This window comes from Lactuca serriola, chromosome 5 (genome assembly GCF_051521515.1).
Source record: "Lactuca serriola cultivar US96UC23 chromosome 5, Lser_US96UC23_V15, whole genome shotgun sequence".
Taxonomy (NCBI): Eukaryota; Viridiplantae; Streptophyta; class Magnoliopsida; order Asterales; family Asteraceae; genus Lactuca; species Lactuca serriola.
In genome coordinates, this window is record NC_136412.1 from 174,469,639 (window position 1) to 174,491,312 (window position 21,674).

The following is a 21,674-nucleotide window of genomic DNA, read 5'->3' on the forward strand; positions in this document are numbered from 1 at the left end:
GTACAAAAATGACATACGACCACACTTTTCCCGAAACCTCCCTGCCACACTTTGATTATTCAAGTACTAAAGCTCAGTAGTAAAAATATCGCCTAGCGTTAGCCATATTATTTTGAGATACGTGTGACGATTGTATATTTTTTCGAAAGTATTAGCTACTGTTTTAGATTTAAAACATGACAATTACCAGCCACACTCGAAACATGTGACCAAATGTGGCCAATCGCCAAGGTATTTATTTGATATTTGGAAGGTGTTTGTGATTGTTTTTATGTGAGCCGATAAGTAAGTATATGTTCACATGAAACAATTTTTTTGTGTTTGAATAATAGAATTCAATTAGCCACATGAACGTGACGTGGCTAAAAGCTTATACATATGGCCACATAACATATTTTGTGTGACGAATGGGTGATGCTTATTTGTCACATAGTAAAAGAAAGTAAAGTAGTGATTATAAGTAATATATAGAGATAGATTACGTTTTTTTTGTCTAAAAATTTACAATGGCAACGGTAAACTAGAAAAAAACATATGACTGTTAGTAGTTTAGGGTCACACTTTAATTGCTTATGTGTGTCTCATGTAACAATACTAATCCTAAAGGGAAAATGTAACATCCCGTGTTTTCAGGTATTTCCAAATCCCTCCTTCATTATTATTTTTATCATTTCTAGTTCTTGGGAATAGAAGGTTGTAGCCATGGGATACCCTAATGGCAATTTTGGTAATTTTGGTCAGGATGAGTACGCTAAGCGTATATAAGGGTACGCTGAGCGTATTAGGGCGTGCCCTAGTACGCAGGGCGTACTCATGTCTGGATGAAAACTCTAATATTTAGAGTTTAGGTGGTATATAAGTGTCCTTATAGCTCATTTCTCCCAACATTTTTAGCCTCCATATCTTTGAGACGTTTTCCAAGACCCTGGCCTTGTGTGTGAGTTTGAGTGTGTTTGAGGATTCTTTGTGTTGGGAAGAAGAAGAAGAAGAAGAAGAAGAAGAAAAAGAAAAAGAAGAAGAAGAAGAAGAAGAAGAAGAAGAAGAAGAAGAGATTCCTTAAAGAGCCTTGGTGTGGATTCAAGCCTTGGATCTAAGACCTTCATCTCGTTGGGAAGCTCCATAAGGTAAAAAGCTTTTACCTTTACTTGTATTTTCCCTTAGATCTTGCATGAAAGGTTTTATGTGTGTTTAAGTCCCTTTTCTTGGTCTTGATGAGTTGAGCTACTCTAAGACCAAAGGATTCGTCCTTTCTGAAGATTTAGGGTATTTTAGGTCATAAAAATGCTATCTTGGACCATCTAGTGGTTGCATTCATATGATAAAGGTCTTAAATGGTTAAGACAAGAAAGGGTTTTGAGTTTAAGGACTTATTAGGCATGCATAAGCATAACCATAAAGTTGGAAAGTTTATGGTTTGGGACACTTTTTTTAGTATAGATCTGAATTGGGACGTCTGGACAAGAGGTATTAAGAACTTAATGGAGTTTTGCATGGCCACAGTGTACGTTGGCCATACCAAGGTGTATGTTGGGCGTAGGTGGTCAGCGTCCCATTTTCTGGTCAAGGCGTACAGCTGAGTACGCCCCACGTACTCAGCCTGATGGGTTTAGCTTCTTTGGGCTTTGGGTATTAGGCTGTTTTGAGGGATATGATGCTTGGGACCTAATGGACCATCTGGAAAAATGTGTTTGGGCTAATTAGAGGACCGGATCTTTGGGTGAGGCCCAATGAGAAGCTTGTGCCCAATTTGGAAAGTTGGGCCAATAATGGGCCTTGAAATAGTTGGGCTAATAATGGGCCTTGAAATAGTTGGGCCTTTTGGATGTAAAATTTTGGACTTGGGCCTTGGCCCAATTAGAGAAAAGGAAATGGACAATTACCCTATGTTTGGGGTCCTTAGTCAAGATTGGAATTCCAATTGTTGATTGGGAATTTGTTATTGTGATAGATTAGGATTTTCGGTGAGTCGGCAGTCGGATGTTTCAGTTCAGTTCGAGATTGTGAGGTGAGTCTTCATCACTATACTTTCGGGTCGAAGGCACCAAGGTTGGCCCTATGGATTATTATCTTGATTATCGTATAATTGAGTACTGTAGTGATCTGTTAGATCTAAATTCTGGTAGAAAAGATGTTGTTATGCTTATTGATCTGAATGATCTACGTTTGACTGTTGATTGATTATATGTTATAAGTTATGTATATGTCGACATGTGTGTGTGGTTGGGTTTAGGCGGTCCTACTTTGTGCTGAAGCCTGAAGGCCAACAAACCCAGGGTGGCCTGGATAGACTGAAGGCCTGCGAGGCGAACCAGTTTGGCCGAAGGCCCGGACATTGGTCCAGAAAGGCTGAAAGCCCGGTGTGCTGGTCCAGACATGTTGAAGGTTTTGTATGCATTTTGTTGCTATGATATTTATGATTGTGGATTGTTATGGTATTTTGGGGGAACTTACTAAGCTCTGGGCTTACAGTTTTGGATTATGTTTGAGGTACTTAAGAGGATCGCGGGAAGGCGAAGGAATGATCTTGTTCCTCCTCATGTTTTGTTTTACGATTTTGGGAATTTCTCTAATGTGAAACTTATTTTGAAAACAATTTGTAAGCAATGATGATTTGGGGTTTATTTTAAAAGTTTAAAATTTTCATGAACTTTATGAGTGTTACAAGTTGCTATCAGAGCCTTGGTTTGAGTGAATTGGAGGAACACTCGTGTCAATCCAGTCTCAAACTAAGGAAAAGATTTTCAAAATGGTTTTCCAAATACTCAAGGAGGATAAGACGTGTACGATCAGCCGGAACCAGTAAGTAGACACGAAAATGCCAGACTGTTATTTGATATTGTCATATGTTGGAACAACATGCTAGTAATATGTTAGGGATCTTCAGGAATTGCATGATTGTATGATGCCTGATAGCCTATGGTATTCTCTTATGAAATTGACATCATCACTGTAGTTGCTTAGTGTATGCATCATGGTTATATATAACTAAGATCTTATAGTCTGAGAATGTTTAGTTTGGACTTATTTCCTATTCTTGTTGAATGAAGGGCTTAGGGTAGGATCAAATATTCGAATTTTTATAAGGTCCAGTGTTATGTATGGCTAGCATACACGAGTGTTGTAGGGTTGGTAAAAGTTTCATGGATGAGTCATGTGGGGTCAGCCGACCAGTTGTGAGATGTTTATCCTTTCCTCGAGGGAGTGAGGATTGAGTGTTCGTTATGTTTATGAGTATTGTTAGGGCGTTGTGATGATCCTTGAGACAAACACAGGTAGGTGCGGAAGGTAGTATGGGCCCGTACTACTGAAAGCACACGACTTATACGCGTAAAAAGGAAGTCACAAACCCTAGGGATTTGTTAGGAGTTGGTTCCCCGTTATGATATGTGGATTATCTGATATCTTCCTGGTGTATTTTCTATATGGTGACTACGAGGCGGGTTCAGATCGGATTGGGGTCGGGATCTAGAGATGGCAGACAGGGTGAGCCAGTATTATCAGAGGACTGCGTTGTTGGAATAGTGTCCAAGGTCATTAACTATTGGTAATATTTTTAATAATAACAGGGTCCTTTTGGGTTGCCCTCAAGACCCAAATTGAGTAGAATAAATAAAGGAGAAATTAGTCTATTAATTATTATGGTTGATAATTAATTAGAAACTAATTGGAAATATATTTTGGGAATTAATTAACAGTTTAATTAATTAAAGGGTTGAATGTTCATTAATCGATAGTTGTTTAATCAGGCATGTTCCAGAACCTTATGGAATTAGGGTTGGATGAAAATCAGTCCATCCTACATGGAAAGGAGTGAAATTTCGTGGTTAGCCTTCCATCCCACATAGGAAGGAGTACTAAACCTTAGGAGGCATCCAAGGCTATAAATGGGGCCTTAGGGATTTCATTCCTCCTTTCACCTTGGCTTGAAGTATTCGCCAACCCTTCTTCCTCCCCCTCTTAGGGATGATTTCTAACCCCTTTGGGTTTTTGAAATTGACCCTTCTCCTAGTTATTTTATTCCACTCTTTGGTGTCATTGGGTGTGATACCATTAGAGGGATTTTGGTTTGGATCCTTTCATCCAAGCAACTTCATGGAGGTTCAAGATCTCAGGCATGGAGATCAAGGGCTACATAAGAGGTATGTTTTCTTACTTATGTTTTAGTTTTCTAGGGTTGATATAATTAGCATGAAGCCATAGATCCACAGGATGTTTGTACATTTAGGTATATCGTTGTTTTGATTTTTTCGCTGCCTAGTTTTAGAGTGTATTTGATGCATAGAAAATCCAACATGCATCAGGGAGATTATTTACAAGCAGGTGGTTTCTATTGTCCGGAGTCAGATTCCGAAGACTTTTGGGTCTATCAAGATCGTGATGATGGATTCTTTGATGATCTCTCTGTAGCCATTGCTGAGAAGGCTGCTGTTGCAGCCTTCACAGCCATAGCAGCTGCAGGTGCTGGGACAGGGCGGGTCTTTCAGTATTGGGACTTCAATAATACGAAGTCCCCGACTTCCGATGGATTCCAGGATCCGATCGTAGCCATGAGGTGGATATCTGATGCGGAGGGATGTTTATTCACTTGTTCATGCCCTGTTGACCAGAATGTCAGGTGCACTTTGAACCTTCTGAGATCTGGAGCGAATAATTGGTGGACACTTGTTACGGGATCGTATTCTGCTGAGCAGAGGGCTGTGATATCTTGGGATCAATTCATTGAGATGTTTCATACTCTCTCTATGTTCCATGGGTCGGGCGAGAGAGGTTTGCTCATGAGTTTTTAGACCTGAAGCAGGGATCGGAGTCGGTGATGGAGATCACCCAGATGTTTACTGAGAGTGCTATGTTTTGCCCTGAGTTTGGTTTAGAGCAGGTTTAGATGACCGGTTATCTGAGCATGCTCAAGACGGATATCAGGCAGTTTGTTTCTACCCAGCGTTGTGATTCTTTGTTGGAGTTGCAGGAGGCCGCCAATTGGTTTCAATTGTATAATGAAAAAATGACAGTAAAAGATTATTGGTTAAGTGTTGTGATGGTGAATGCACATTTAGGCTCTGGGCTTCATGGATGCGTGATGAGCAGTCATTCCAAAGCAAGTCCCTTATTAGTGAGCATAATTGTGCCAGGAATTTTAAGTTAGGGTCAATATTTAATTATAGATGGATTGGTAGTCATTTCACAAGGGAAGTTCTTGAAAATGAGAAATTGAATGTGAGAATGCTAAAAGAAGAAGTAAAAAATAAATTTGGCATTGAGGTTAGTATAGGACAGTGTAGAAGAGCAAAACAACATGCAGTTTCTCTTGTTGAAGGTACCATATAGAAAATTATGCAAAGTTGTGGTCCTATGGTGAGGAGATTAGAAGGTCTAATCCAGGATCAATAGTTAAGGTGTCTGTAAACTCCATGCCAAATGTGAAAACCTACTTTAGCAGGATATATATATATATATATATATATATATATATATATATGCATTGAAGCAAGGTTGGAGAAGTGGATGTAGAGGGATTATAAACATGGATGGTTGTTTTTTAAAAGGAATGTGTAGTGGTCAACTGTTATATGTTGTTGTGAGGGATGGAAACAATTATATATACCTAATAGCTTGGGTTGTGGTTGCTATGGAAAATAAGGACAACTATAAATGGTTTCTAGAAAATCTGAAAGAAGACCTACATCTTGAATCCGGGTTTGGTAAGACATTGATGTCAGATCAACATAATGTAAGGTTATGTGAATTCTGCGTTACTAATTATGATCATGTTCTAACTATCCATATGATGTTAATACAGAGGTTAATTGAGGTTGTAAAGGAGTTATTCCTAGACATATAACATAGGCAATGTGCCAGACACGTTTTGTCTAACTTTAAGAAGTAATATCCTGGTGCTCATTATGAGAAGCTATTTTGGAAGGCAAGTAAGGCATCGACTGAGCCACTTTTCAATGCTGCAATGAAAGAGGTTCAAATGTTGTGCCTTGCTGCATATGTGCATCTTATGGGAAGTAATCCAAAGTCATAGTCCAGAGTATTCTTTCAGGAAGGAAGGGAAATTGATGCTGTTGAGAATGGCTTATCTGAGAGCATCAACAATGTGCTCTTAGATGCAAGGAAGAAGCCCAACATCACTATGCTGGAGGATTTAAGACTTTATGTGATGCAGAGGATGTGTAGTTTGAGATTAAAAGGTATTTGATGGGGATGATTTGATGTGTGTCCAAACATAATACTTGCCATAAATGAATTGAAGATCCACCAAAGGTTTGTTCAATTTGTGACACTGTTATATATATTAATGATGTTTTTCATACTAACTGTGTGTATGTTTTAGGTATTGGCAAGTATTGCCTAGTGGCTTGAATACTATTGAGACAAGAAACTTAGGAGAGTCATATGGTGATGATTTAGAAAAAAACATGTACATGTAGGGAATGACAGTTAAATGGATATGGTTGTGTTCATTCAGTGGCAGCCATATGTTATGTAAACAGGAATATGGAGGCCTTTGTGGGTCCTTTGTATCGTGCAACTATATACATGGACACATATAATTACTCCATAGGAAGCATGAATGGGAGTGCAATGTGGCCCCCAACAAACTACATACCACCATTGCCACCACTTAAAAGGAAAATGTAAGAGAGACCCACTATTAATAGGAAGAGGGACATTACAGAGGTCGGTGGATCACACAGAGTGTCAAAGGTAGGAAAAAGGATTGAATGTGGTGTTTGTAAGAAGAAAGGGCACAACAAGTCAACATGTGATGCAGTTGAAAGACACCCAAAATTAAAGTTAAAAAGAAAGACGGGTTAAAATGCAAGTGGAAGTGGTGTGAAGAAGAGGAAGATACAATATGATGAAGGAAATGGTGTTAAAAGGGGGAAGACAAAGGATGAAGGTGGAAGTGGTGTTACTAAGGGAAGGGACACGATGAGGGTGCAACTGTTGTTAAAGAGGGGAAGATTGAACAAAATCTTACAATAAAATTAAGGAAAAAAATCAGAGAGGATACTAAAGAAAAAGTTGGCAAAAAAGGTGCAAGCCAAAAATGGAGAAGGAGATACTTCAACCACACCAATGGAGTTGAATTAGATGTGTTTGTTTTCATGTTGTCATGGTTATGTTAAGATGTGTATGTGTGTGCTTCAAACACAATTTCAAGAAATAAAACCATGTACTTTGAATGTTGACAATTACAAGGTCTCAAAATAGCCTTGTACTTTTAAATACGACTGTACTTTGTTTTTATGTTCTTTACCATGTTTCATTTGCCCTTGTTTTGTTGTCAATTGTGCACCTAAGAATTCAACTAAATTAGCATTGTACTTTTGCATTTTAACATGAACTATCTTTTAAAATGAACATAAAACCTTTAACACATTGCATCCACCATTGCTGTAACAAGTCAACATCTTATTTGAAATGCATTAAAATTGTTTTGACAAACATCAAAAATATAGGGCCCAAAATATAATATAAAAATTTTTCATTAACATTACAAACCACTTTTTAGGTACACTAATTGATTCGTGAAAAATAATCAGGGTAATCGGCTAACCGATACCTCCAAAACACCATTACATGACTAACCATACAAAATCAATAAAACCCCCAAAATAAGTCATCATAAACACGTAATGTAACAACGTAAATTTCAAAACAATTTTTCACTTTTTAATAATGCAATTTCATTCATAAAGTTCCCAATTCTCAATGTATCACATAACAAATCCATAAAATCACATCCCAAAATCAAATATATGAAACTTTGATAGTGTGTACTGGTCAAGCCGGCGCATTCCCGCGATCCTCACTGGTACTTGAAACACATCACACAAACACTGTAAGCACAAAGGTTTAGTGAGTTCCCCAAAATACCACATACAACACATACGCCACTCGAGGCTACAGTACGACCCTCCCGTTGATGTGTCTCAGCGGGACCCTCCAGTCCTGTAGCTCGTTGGACCCTCTGGTCTGGTCATAGCTTGGCGTACCCTTCGATCCAGTCTGTATCGTTGGACCCTTCAGTCCGGTCTATATCGTTGGACCCTCCGGTCCGGTCTATACAACATACCGCATACATACAACCAAAATGCACATAATCTCAAACATACACATAGCATACAAGACCCTTCGGTCTACACATAATACCACTCTAGGTAATGTATAGTGAGAATACTCACCTCGGGTATCTCAGATAATCTCGTACACGAACACACTGGTCTAGCCCCCGCCTAAACACATAAACAACACCCTCAAATAAATAATGGATCTCAAAGGCTAGATTAAATCCACTCCTACAATTCCACAGAAGGGTAAAAGACCATTTTACCCCTCCTTGACCGAAAAGTCCAAAGGTTGACCAAAACCCTAAAAGTCAACGGAAGTCAACAGGAGGCAGTATGCGGCGCGTACCTTCTCTGTACGCGGGGCATACGCTGACGAACCACAATCGAGGTCTCAACCCCTTACGCTGCGCGTACTGAGAGTTACGTCCAGCGTAAGTCTCAGTTTCAGCCTTTCCTTGGATTTTGGTCTTAAACGGTAATTCAACTTTCAGATCTGACTTTCCCTAAGCCTCTTATCCCATAAATTCGGAACCTTTAAGCCTTTGCATGGATGTAAAGGTCCCTACACACTCTAACACCTTTCCTTCTTCCTCAAAAGGTCTAGATCTCATGCATAGCTCAAAATTCACGTCCAAGATTGCATTTTTAGGAACATACAACTCTTATAGTCCTGAAATATGGTAGATCTAGGCCAATGGAGACCATTTGCTCATTAAGTCTCCACCTTGGGACCAAAAACCCTAGAAATTGGTCCAAGAAGCACACAACACAAATGACAAGGAAAGTTTTGAGCTTTTTACCTCAGAAAGAAGCTCCAACCTCTGAAAAGCTCGGATCTACTCTTGTCCACTAACTCCTAGCTTCCAAAATGGCCTCCTCTTCTCTTTCACCACCTTGAAATGGAACTTTGAAGCTTAGAACACCAACACACTAGCTAGAAACGAAGGAGGACTCTCTATTACGGTTTCACTCTCTGAAACGGTGGCTAAGGATAAGGCCTTAGCATTCCTTTTATAGTGCACAAGCCCCAAATTAGGGTTTACATCTGGGCTCGCTACGCCCAGCGTACCTAGGCGAGTCCACGTCCAATTTAAGCGCATGAGTACGTGCAGCGTACTCTTCAGTACGCCCAGCATACTCGCTTGCCTAGCATTTCATTTAAGGGGCTTAACTTGACAACTTGGGAAAAGGAAAAGGGTTTAAGAGACACACCTAAACTCGGGATGTTACAATTCTCCCCCACTAGAACCAGACTTCACCCTCGAAGTCTCATGCCGCAAACAACTTTGGATGTTGCTCCCGCATCTCTGACTCCGACTCCCAAGTCAGCACGGACCCTCTCTGATGTTGCCATTGGACCTGAACCAGAGGCACCTCCTTGTTCCTCAGAACCTTGATCTTCCGTTCCAAGGTCGCGATTGGTCTCTCAACATAATTCAGGCTCGCATCCACCTGAATATCCTCCAGCGGTACCACTGCTGACTCGTCGGCTATACACTTCCCCAGCTGAGACACGTGGAAGGTATCATGAATCTGACTCAATTCCGCATGTAGCTCCAAACGATATGCTACCTGGCCCACCCTCGCGGACACTCTGAATGGACCAATGTACCGGGGCCCCAACTTGACCCTCTTCCTGAATCAGATTACTCCTTTCCAGGGAGACACCTTCAGCAGTACAAAATCTCCGACCTGAAAATCAAGTTCGGATCGTCGTCTATCCGCGTAACTCTTCTGGCGAATCTGAGCTGTCAACAACCTCTTCCTGACCTGATGTATCTGGTCTATCATCTGAAGCACTAACTCAGTGCTACCCAACACTCGCTGCCCGACCTCTCCCCAGCAGATGGGAGTCCGACACCTCCTCCCATACAAAAACTCAAAGGGAGGCATACCGATAGTCGAATGGTGGCTGTTGTTATAGGAAAACTCAGCCAACGGCAAGTGCGTGTCCTAACTTCCTCCGAAGTCCAACACACATGCTCGGAGCATGTCCTCGAGGGTCTGGATCGTCCGCTCACTCTGCCCGTCCGTCTGTGGATGGTAAGCGGTACTGAAATGCAGCCTCGTGCCCAAATCCTCATGGAACTTCTTCCAGAATCTGGAAGTGAAACGTACATCTCGATCTGACACAGTCGAGATCGGCACTCCATGTCGTGATACCACCTCCCTCACATACAACTCTACCAACTTCTCTGCAGAAGAGCTCTCACTGATAGCAAGAAAGTGAGCGCTCTTCGTCAGCTGGTCAACGATCACCCAAATTGCATCGACACCCCTCGCGGTCCTCAGAAATTTGGTGATGAAATCCATAAAAATCTGTTCCCACTTCCATTGGGGAACCTCAAGTGGCTGCAACTTTCCATGTGGACACTGGTGCTCGGCCTTAACCCTGCGACGGGTCAAGCACCTCTCAACAAACCATGCTACATCCCTCTTCATACAGGGCCACCAATAATCTTTCTTCAGATCCAAATACATCTTAGTGGCCCCGGGATGGATCGAGAATCTCGATCTATGCGCCTCCTCCATCAATGTGGTGCACGCCCCGCCTGCATACGACACCCAAATCCGACCCTGAAAGGTCATAAGCCCGCGGCTATCGATAATGAACTCAGGTACCTGCCCAATCACCCGTTCTCTCTTACGGTCCTTTGGTCTCACGGCCTCTGCCTGGGCCTCCCGAATGGTGTCCAACACCGGAGTCATCACTGTCAACCGCATACAGATATCTCGAATCGGGGCACTCTCCGCCCTACGACTTAGGGCATCAGCTACAACATTAGCCTTGCCCGGGTGGTACAAGATCTCACAATCGTAATCCTTTACCACGTCCAACCATCTCCTCTGGCGCATATTCAGATTGGGCTGATCTATCAAATACTTCAAGCTCTTGTGGTCTGTGTAAATGGTACACCGAACCCCATATAAATAGTGATGCCAGATCTTGAGGGCGAACACTACTGCCCCCAACTCCAGATCGTGGGTGGGATATCTCGTCTCATGAGGCTTTAGTTGCCTCGATGCATATGCTATCACATGCCCCCTATGCATAAGTACTGCACCCAACCCCGATATTGATGCGTCACAGTACACCACAAAATCCTCCATCCCTTCCGGTAGGGCTAACACCGGGGCTTCGTATAATATCTGGCGAAGTGTCTCAAACGAGGTCTACTGCTCTGGACCCCATGAAAAAGCAACACCCTTCTGGGTCAACCTGGTGAGTGGAACGGCGATCTTGGAGAAATCCCTGATAAATCTTCGATAATAGCCAGCCAATCCAAGGAAACTCCTGATCTCGGTGGGTGACCTCGACACCTCCCACCTCATAACCGCCTCAATCTTGGCCGGATCAACCAAAATCCCATTTTAGTTGACGAGATGCCCCAAGAACTGGACCTCCCGTAACCTGAACTCGCACTTGGAGAATTTGGAATAAAGCCTCTCCAATCTCAGAACTCCGAGGATCTCCCTCAAATGCTCCTCATGCTGCTCTCTGGATCTCGAATACACCAATATATCATCAGTGAACACGATCACCGAACGATCTAACATCGGCCTGCACACCCTGTTCATGAGATCCATGAACGCCGCCGGTGCATTGGTGAGCCCGAAAGGCATCACCACGAACTCGTAATGCTCATAACGAGTTCTAAACGCCGTCTTCTGGATATCCTCATCCCGCACTCTCATCTAAAGATATCCCGACCTTAGATAAATCTTGGAGAACCAAGACGCTCCCTGCAACTGATCGAACAAATCGCCGATCCTCGGTAGTGGGTAACGGTTCTTGACCGTCAACTTGTTCAACTCCTGGTAATCAATGCACGTCTAGAGTGAACCATCCTTTTTCTTGACAAAAAGGATCGGCGCTCCCCACGGTGAGCTGCTTGGTCTAATAAACCCCTTCCCCAGTAGCTCCTGAAGCTGCGAGGATAACTCCTGCATCTCTGGCGCGCAAGGCGATAAGGCGCCTTGGCGATAGGCGCTGCCCCGGAACCAAATCGATGTGGAACTCTACCTGCCTCTCGGGAAGCACACCCGACAACTCCTCGGGAAAAACATCCGGGAACTCGCGCACCATCAGAACATCATTAATCAAACCCAGTCTCTCAGCAGCCACTCGCGTATCCATCACATAGGCTACAAAGCCACTGCAGCCCTGCTGTAAACTCTGTCTCGCTCTGGCAGCCGAATAAAATGCCGACCCAGAACGGGTACCCTCGCCATAAATCGTAAGAACTCCCCCACTCGGGTCTTGTATGGTCACCAGTTGTCGCTCGCAGTCGATAACCGCTCCAAACCTGCTCAACCAGTCCATGCCCACAATGACACAAACATCTCCCATCGCAATCGGAACCAAGTCAGTCGGAAACTCAACGCCGAAATCTCGAGCACACATCCTCGAATCACATCAATTGCATACACCACTCGCTCGTCAGCTATGGAAACTCGTAGAGGTTGACTCAATGCCTCCCGTTGGGTACTGATGTGCTGACTAAACGCTAAAGACACAAATGACCGACTCGCACCCAAGTCAAATAACACCAAAGCAGGTACATAACTCACAAGAAAAGTACCAATCACGACATCGGGCGTTGCGCTGACCTCCTCCGCTGTCAACTGGAAAGGCTCTCCCGCGAGCCTTTGATGCCTCGGCCTTCACTAGCCGGGCCTCAGTAGCTCGGGCAGCAGGTGCAGATCCCTGTGTCGATCCCTGCCGTAGATGTGGGCACTCGGCCTTCTGATGGCCGGTCGGGTTGCAATGGAAGCAAACCATGAATCCCTGGGGGCAATCCCTTGCATAGTGCCCCTCCTTCCCATACTTGTAACACACCCCAACTCTGCACACTCCTTCATGGCTCTTGTCGCACTTCCCACAAGTGTGGCCCTTCGGACCCCCAGATCTCGAATCAGTGGGATTTGCCCGCTTGGCTGCCGGCTGCGTCTGTGTCGGTCGCCTATCCCTCCTCTGAGACTCGGCCTCCTCCCTGACCTCTGTCTCTAGCTCAATCTCTCTCTCTTCTGGGCGTTTGCTTGGAGCTCGGAAAATGTCCGGTATGATGAGTTCGCCACGAACACACGGATATCCATCCTCGATATGCTCAAGTACCGACTCATACGTGCCTGCTCAGTCGACACGTGCTCAGGGCAAAACAACGCCCTCTCATGAAACATCCTCGTAATCACCGTAACAGACTCAGTTCCCTGCTTGAGGGACAAGAACTCCTGGGCTAAACATTCCCTCTCCACAGGGGGAACATACTCATCTCAGAACATCGCGGTGAACCCCTCCCAGGTCACCGCAGCAAGCTCTGTCGTAGTAAAGTCTGCCGTCACAAACTTCCACCAGTCCTTCGCCCCCAAGCGAAGCTGGTTCAGTGCAAACCGAACTCTCAAATTTCCGGACATGAGCAGGTATAGAAACATCCCTACATATCAGAAATCCATCTCATCGCGAAGATCGGATACTGCGTCCCATCGAACTCTGGTGGCTTCATGTTGCTGGACTCCCGGTACAGCAAGGAGTCACCCCCCTGCGGCCTCGCAGCAGCGACGGATGCGGTGGCTGCAGAAACAGCAGCATCAGTAAGAGCAGCATAACACTCGTCAAAAGTCTTGATCAGAGTGGTCTTGATAGACCCAAACATCTCCGGTATCTTGGCTCGGATGGCAGCAACCACCTCCACATGAATCAACCTGCGGATCTCCTCATCACTAACACCACTACTCCCAGGTGTGTGGCGTGTCCCAACCATGATGTCTCTCTCAAATACAACACAAAATATCAGAGATCCGCTCAAGCATACTCGCACTCGATAACTCAACCCTACTTGTTTCGTAGTACCCTAAGGATTCTTACTTGGACTGCGCATTGATACAGTGTCTTCGGTAGTATGGGCCCTTATACTACCATCCACACCGCATCAGTATTCACCCCAAGTCCTCCTCCTTGGATCCCAGATCACAAGTACTCTACATCTCACTAGCATAGGCTACCCTTTGGTAGACCTCTCATAAGCTCCTCACTGCTACCTACTCACTCTCAAGCATCTAATAGCAACAGAAATCTTCCTAGGCTAAGGCATCACAAATCAGGCCACTCTATTCCTAATATAAATACCTAGCCTACTCTAACATGCATATCATATCACAATCATATCTCATAACACATAATGCAAGGGTATTTTGGGAAATCACCGTTCGAGCGCTGGCTGACCGTACACACTGCTTCCTCCTGTTTTTCTCTTTTACTTCTTTAGAAAAATTGTTTATTTTATTAAAAACTTTCTCAAATCCTCAGTTTGAGTTCAGACACGCCCGAAGGTGCATCCGAATCCCTCAAACCAAGGCTATGATACCAACTTGTAACAACGTAAATTTCAAAACAATTTTTCACTTTTTAATAATGCAATTTCATTCATAAAAATTCCCATTTCTCAATGTATCACATAACAAATCCATAAAATCACATCCCAAGATCAAATATATGAAACTCCGATAGTGTGTACTGGTCATGCCGGCGCCTTCCCGCGATCCTCACTGGTACCTGAAACACGTCACACAAACACTGTAAGCACAAAGGCTTAGTGAGTTCCCCAAAATATCACATACAATATATACATCACTCGAAGCTACAGTACGACCCTCCGGTTGATGTGTCTCAGCGGGACCCTCCAGTCCCATAGCTCGTTGGACCCTCTGGTCCGGTCATAGCTCGTCGGACCCTTCGATCCAGTCTGTATCGTTGGACCCTTCGGTCCGGTCTATATCGTTGGACCCTCCGGTCCGGTCTATACAACATACCACATACATACAACCAAAATGCACATAATCTCAAACATACACATAGCATACAAGACCCTTCGGTCTACACATAATACCACTCTAGGTAATGTATAGTGAGAATACTCACCTCAGGTATCTCAGATAATCTCGCACACGAACACACTGGTCTAGCCCCCGCCTAAACACACAAACAACACCCTCAAATAAATAATGGCTCTCAAAGGCTAGATTAAATCCACTCCTATAATTCCACGGAAGGGTAAAAGACCATTTTACCCCTCCTTGACCCAAAAGTCCAAAGGTTGACCAAAACCCTAAAAGTCAACGGAAGTCAACAGGAGGCAGTACACGGCGTGTACCTTCTCTGTACGCGGGGCGTACGCCGACGAACCACAATCGGGGTCTCAACCCCTTACGCTGCGCGTACTGAGAGCTACACCTAGCGTAAGTCTCAGTTTCAGCCTTTCCTTGGATTTTGGTCTTAAACGGTTAAGACACTCATTCAACTTTCAGATCTGACTTTCCCTAAGCCTCTTATCCCATAAAGTCGGAACCTTTAAGCCTTTGCATGGCTGTAAAGGTCCCTACACACTCTAACACCTTTCCTTCTTCCTCAAAAGGTCTAGATCTCATGTATGGCTCAAAATTCACGTCCAAGATTGCATTTTTATGAACATACAACTCTTATAGTCCTGAAATATGGTAGATCTAGGCCAATGGAGACCATTTGCTCATAAAGACTCCACCTTGGGACCAAAAACCCTAGAAATTGGTCCAAGAAGCACACAACACAAATGACAAGGAAAGTTTTGAGCTTTTTACCTCAGAAAGAAGCTCCAACCTCTGAAAAGCTCGGATCTACTCTTGTCCACTAACTCCTATCTTCCAAAATGGCCTCCTCTTCTCTTTCACCACCTTGAAATGGCACTTTGAAGCTTAGAACACCAACACACTAGCTAGAAACGAAGGAGGACTCTTTATTAGGGTATCACTCTTTGAAATGGTGGCTGAGGATAAGGCCTTAGCATTCCTTTTATAGTGAACAAGCCCCAAATTAGGGTTTACATCTGGTCTCGCTACGCCCAGCGTAACCCTGGGTACGCCCAGCGTACCTAGGCGAGTCCGCATCCAAATTAAGCGCGTGAGTACGCGCAGCGTACTCTTCAGTACGCCCAACGTACTCGCTTACCTAACATTTCATTTAAGGGGCTTAACTTGACAACTTGGGAAAAGGAGAAGGGTTTAAGAGACACACCTGAACTCAGAATGTTACACGTAAACTAACCAACATTACATATACTAAACCCACTAACACCATTACCACTGAAATCAAGACAAACCCACCTAACGTTAGTATCTAATAAGACATCCACAAAATGATTTCGGTGGTCCACGAGCCCACACTACTTCGAGGATCGATAAACCCAACTCAAAGCAGCACCCAATCCAAGAATCAAAATCCACACACTGAAATTAAACCTCTTTTGCATCACTGCCATCTGCTCCCTGATTTCGACGAGCTCCACGGTGAAGTCATTTCTCAGGTTTTTCATTTCGACCTGTATCTCCATAGCTAACAGCTCGTTATCAGTGGGTATGTCTAAGTCCGACGCATGGAATCCTCCGTACGAAAAGCTACATGTTGAAGCCATGATCATTGCCTCATTGGTAGGGATGGAATTTATAAAGGGGGGAGGAAGATAAAGGGTATACAACTGATGCTCTGTAAGGGTAACAAACTGAGAATGTTTAACCTAAAAGGGAATACGAGTTTATATAAGGGGACCACAAGCCAGGTAAGAACCCTTGTTCCCCAAGGCTTGTACTGTTCATGACTCGTAAGCCTCCAATTGGACTGTAGTATCCTACATGTAAGTCTACATCACCGCTAACCTAATGTAAAGGGTTAAATGATATTTTAAAACGGTCATACATGACTTTATTACCATTATGTAACAAAAAAACAATTGAGTGACCTTTTAAACCAAAAATAACAAGTTTAATGGGTTAATATGATATTTGCCCAAAAAATAACACAATAATAGTCTGTACAAAAAAATAAAATGAGATAATCTGACTGGAGAAAAAGCAACGCAAAGATAGTCAGAATGAAATAAAATAACATAAGGATAATCCAAAAAAAATTATGCATGGATGGTCCAACACGTAATTTACATAGTAATAGTCCGAATTAAAAAAAAAAACAAAATTGTCTTGAAATTCAAAAAAATATATTTTTAACAATAATAATAATAATAACAACCGCATTGCGGGGTCGGATTTAGATTAAACTTTTATCAAAAGGAAATTAGGGTACATAGTTTATTGATTTATTTATTGAAATGGAAGCTTCATCTAATCATCAAACCGATCATGAATGTCATATTGTTTTCCATGGACACGTCGTCCAAGAGGACATTTTGGTGATGAAAACAAAAGCCAAACCTAACATAAAACCTGATCAATCAACTTTCATATTCCCCACGGATATTTTGGACATTAAAGAAAGCCAAACCAATAAATTTGATAAATACATGGTTCGGTTAATGCAAACAAACATTATGGAAAAATCTTGTTTACTTTCTATGGCGCCATGAATGGAAATCAAAGTCACATGACATAGTGTAGTGAAACATTGAAATTCACAAAAAGAGCAACTTTATCTTTTGGGTGATTGAATTTGCACCTATGGCCTAACTTGCATTTTTGGGTCTCGAGGAAGTAATGTATTAAATAACAGTTAACAGACCTCATCTCCACTAGCTTTACACCATCCCCATGTCATCACCACCATGTTATGTTTTGCTGCATCTAAAAGCCTCATGTTGCCCGGTAGTTAAAAACCTTTTCCAATAAAAAAAGTCTCATAAGTAAAAATCTGTAACTCATGAATCATATAAAATTGGTTTGATTAAACAAAAGTGATAAAAAAAAACTTTATTTTACAATATGAAAACCTATATGATACAAACAATGAAGAACTAAAAATACAATTCCATTGAATTTAAATTCAACAATTCTATTAAAGATGCTACATGTGGCTTTGGCTGTAACGTTGGTTTTGATTCTGTCGACTGCGGCAAGAGCGAGATTGGACTGAAGGCCTTGAGCAACTTCTGCCATGTCTATAATATAAAACAAATAATACGATTTTTTTTTTAATAAAGCAGTATTCAATAATGGCGACTTGTTTTTTTTATAAAAATGTAGATATTTTTACTTCAATTTCTATAAAAATTCTAATGAAAGGCCCCTTTAAAAAAACTGTTTTAAGATATGCTCTAGAGTTGTTAAAGTTTCCTCAAGCAAGTTGTCAATTTGTTTTTTACTTTTTCTTTTTCTTTTTATTATATTATTTTTAAATTACAATACTGTATTAGAGTCGGAGAAGTCATTTCAACCTGGTGGTGTTGTTCGAAAAACTGAAGTTTCTTTTTACGTAACTTTTAAATATTAATTTTATCCATGATCAAAAGGGCAGGTTGTAGCTGTTTTGAAAGTCTATCAACCTAGAAATTATTTTTTATTTGAAATCTGTAAGAGTAAGCATGAAATCTCATTTATAACACAATGATGATTAATAAATATTTTTTTTTTTAATTTCCTCATCTCATAATAAAATACGTTTAGGGTCTTGCTACAAGAGCATCTATAATTGGATTTTCTTGGATTCTAAGTTCTTTTAGGGTTATTGAAGGTTAAAAAAGTCGATCATAAGGAGAAATTGATTACTGGAACTAATTTAATAAACTGTAAGTAATTTACTTTTTACCCATTTCCTTCATGAATCAATACCTATAGGGAGGGCTATCAATAGAATCATTCTTATAAATGAAAGAGAATTTCTTACCATACCCTCCCTATAGTTATTGATTCATGAAGTCTTTGATGTACCAAAAAAAATTGATACCTGCATCTTCTCTAGTTAATCAGAGGGGGGACTAATTCTGAAAATATTATCATTCAAACAACAAATTTCTTGTTAAAAAAGCAAATAGCTTATCAATAAACTTACCTGCCAAGCTGCACAGTCGGTCTTTTTCCACCACTCGCCTCTTCATATTATTATGATTAACATCCACTGTCAATGTTTTGCCTCCAAATGGAACCCCAATCTTTATAACAATAGACCAACAAAAATAAATTTTTTATATCAAGAAAAGCGTTAAGGAATCTGAAATTTTCTAAATCTATACAAACTAAAATTTTTGTTAATGCATTAAAGTCTAAAAAATATATCAATTATGGTCGTTGTCATTACCTGATTGAACTTGAAGTGTGAGATGTTGAGTAAGTAAGGCTCAAAACGGTGTTGAAGATGCACTTCTCTTTGGACATTCTATCCAACAATGTTTTAGTGACTGCCTCATAAAGTAACTAAAAAGTAAAAAGGCATGCAATTTCTAGAAATTTCAGAAAATACATCAATTCAATTAATAGAAGTTGAAAATTAATAGAACCTGAGCAACAGATTAAACTTAGTGTGTCTACTATATTCATTATATCTCTATTTGCTCCTAATTAATGGTATTTAATAAGTTCCAACTCAATTCCATTTTGTATTGAGACTAAGCCAAGTAACTTCAACTTTTGGTTCCCTGTTAGACAAAGACAGAAAAGCCAAAGTTGTTAAAATCTTCCACTATCAAATTACAAGCAGCAAATTCTCCTGTGACTCTAACTTGTATATAAGGCATTATTTATTATTCTAATAACTCTTAACTTGAATTTACTAATTTCCAAACTTATCTCATGCATTCAACTCAAAAGCAATAAGCATGTATCTATTTACTTTTCTTTTTATGAATTTGAACTTAGATGTAACATCCCAAAATTCAAGGCCAAAAATTTCATTTTTAAATAAGTTATTATCAAACCATATGTAATAAAATCTTCAATAATAATGTCCCATGTCAAAACCAAAGTGTCAATAATCAAATCATGTATCATAGAATAATATCACAGTGTGATCCCCAAGATCTCATATGCGGAAAACATAGTGTGATGCGCTGCGATCGAGCCGACTCCTTTCCTTTGAAAACAAAGCACCTGAAACCAAAAGTATTGTAAACCATAAGCACGAAGCTTAGTGAGTTCCCCCATCATACCACATACTATACAATCACATAGCATACATACTGTCGGGCAATTATGGGGTGCCCGACCTACCCGGTCTGGCCATTCTGGGGTACCGACCTACCCATGTCAAGCCATTATGGGGTGCTGACATACCCGTATCAAGCCATTATGGGGTGCTGACCTACCTGTGTCAAGCCATTCTGGGGTGCTGACCTACCCGTCGGTCCTAACAACCGAACTCTGGGGACTATTTCACCCCCTACTACTACTACTACTACCACACACATCATAACATAATCATATTGTCAGGCATATTTGGGGTGCCCGACCTACCATTCGGTCCTAACAACCGAACTTGGGGACTATTCCACCCCTACTACTACTACCACACATATCATAACATAATCATGTTGTCATGCATATCTGGGGTGTCTGACCTACCCTTCGGTCCTAACAACCGAACTTGGGGATTATTCCCCTCCTACTACCACTATCACATATAACATATCATGCTAGCATACAAACATATCAGGTAGTAGCAAACCTAGATAATTATCATAAAGACAATCATCTATCAACATCTCCTCTTGGTGGGTCGACATTGTAGCCTTAGACCCACCCCTACTGGAAGGTAACTCACCTCACACTGTTGAAGTCCCGCAAACTCAAGCCCACACTGTTGAAGTCCCGCAGACTCAACCCCAACTGCTGGATGACAGATTCCCGAACTGTCAACACCAAAATAACACCCAATTAATAATTAGGTCCCAACACATAACCATAAATACATACTTGGATAATTACTACATTACCCCCAAGGTTGGCTTTATTCAAGCCCAATGCCCAATCCACAGGCCCAAGGTCAACTAGAAATCAAAGCCCAACATATGGCCCAATTTTTCAAATTGAGCCCAAGCCCCTTACATGGTCCTATTCTAAGGCCCAACATTATATAGTCATTAAGGCCCAAACTATGGTCCATCCATGGCCTAATTTTCCAAATTGGGTCCATCCAAGGTCCAATTGCTTGACCTTGGATGACCCATTAATAACCCAATCATCAAGGACCAATAGAAAGGCCCAACAATAAACCCAAGAGAAATTAGGATTTCACATAAAATGACAATTAGGGTTAAGTGTTTCTCATTTAACCCATTAAGGACTTAATCCATTAAGTCCATCACTCTTCTAAATAAATCATATGGTATAACTGGGCTTAATACACAATTCCATTCCAATGGCCCAAATGTGGGTCCCGATAGGTCCAAGCCCATAAATCCAATATTAGGGTTTTCTAAACCCTAATTAGGGTTTCCAATCCATATTAGCCCAATAGCTACGTCCTTTAACCAATTAGGGTTCATTAGGCCCATTATGATTTCACTAGGCCCATTAGGGTTTCACTAAGCCCATTAGGGATTCTTTGTGCCCATTAGGGTTTCTTTGGGCCCATTAGGGTTTCAAGCACCCCAAACGAATCAACACAACGAGGCAAAGCACACCACCACCCGACACGGCGGTTGGTAGCGGCAAGAGGCGACAGCCACCACCCTACGGTGGTGGTTTTCAGTTTCTTTTCATTATCCAAATTGTAATTTTACACTTTACAATGCTAAAACTCAAAATAAACACACAAACTAAACAAAATAAACACACACATCCACCTTATGGTGGCTGGTGGTGGTAGATGGTGGCAGCCGCCACCTCACAGTGGTAGTGGTG

General features: G+C 41.7%; 1 long non-coding RNA gene across 1 annotated transcript; it reads right to left on the reverse strand.

Moving 5' to 3' along the window:
• Positions 1-17,471: 17,471 nt before the first annotated feature.
• LOC145051335 (uncharacterized) lies at positions 17,472-19,207 on the reverse strand. The gene is made up of 3 exons (XR_013683549.1): positions 19,135-19,207; positions 18,889-18,988; positions 17,472-17,998 (listed from the first exon to the last, which is right to left on the reverse strand). It is a non-coding gene; the product is annotated as an uncharacterized LOC145051335 (long non-coding RNA).
• Positions 19,208-21,674: the final 2,467 nt, after the last annotated feature.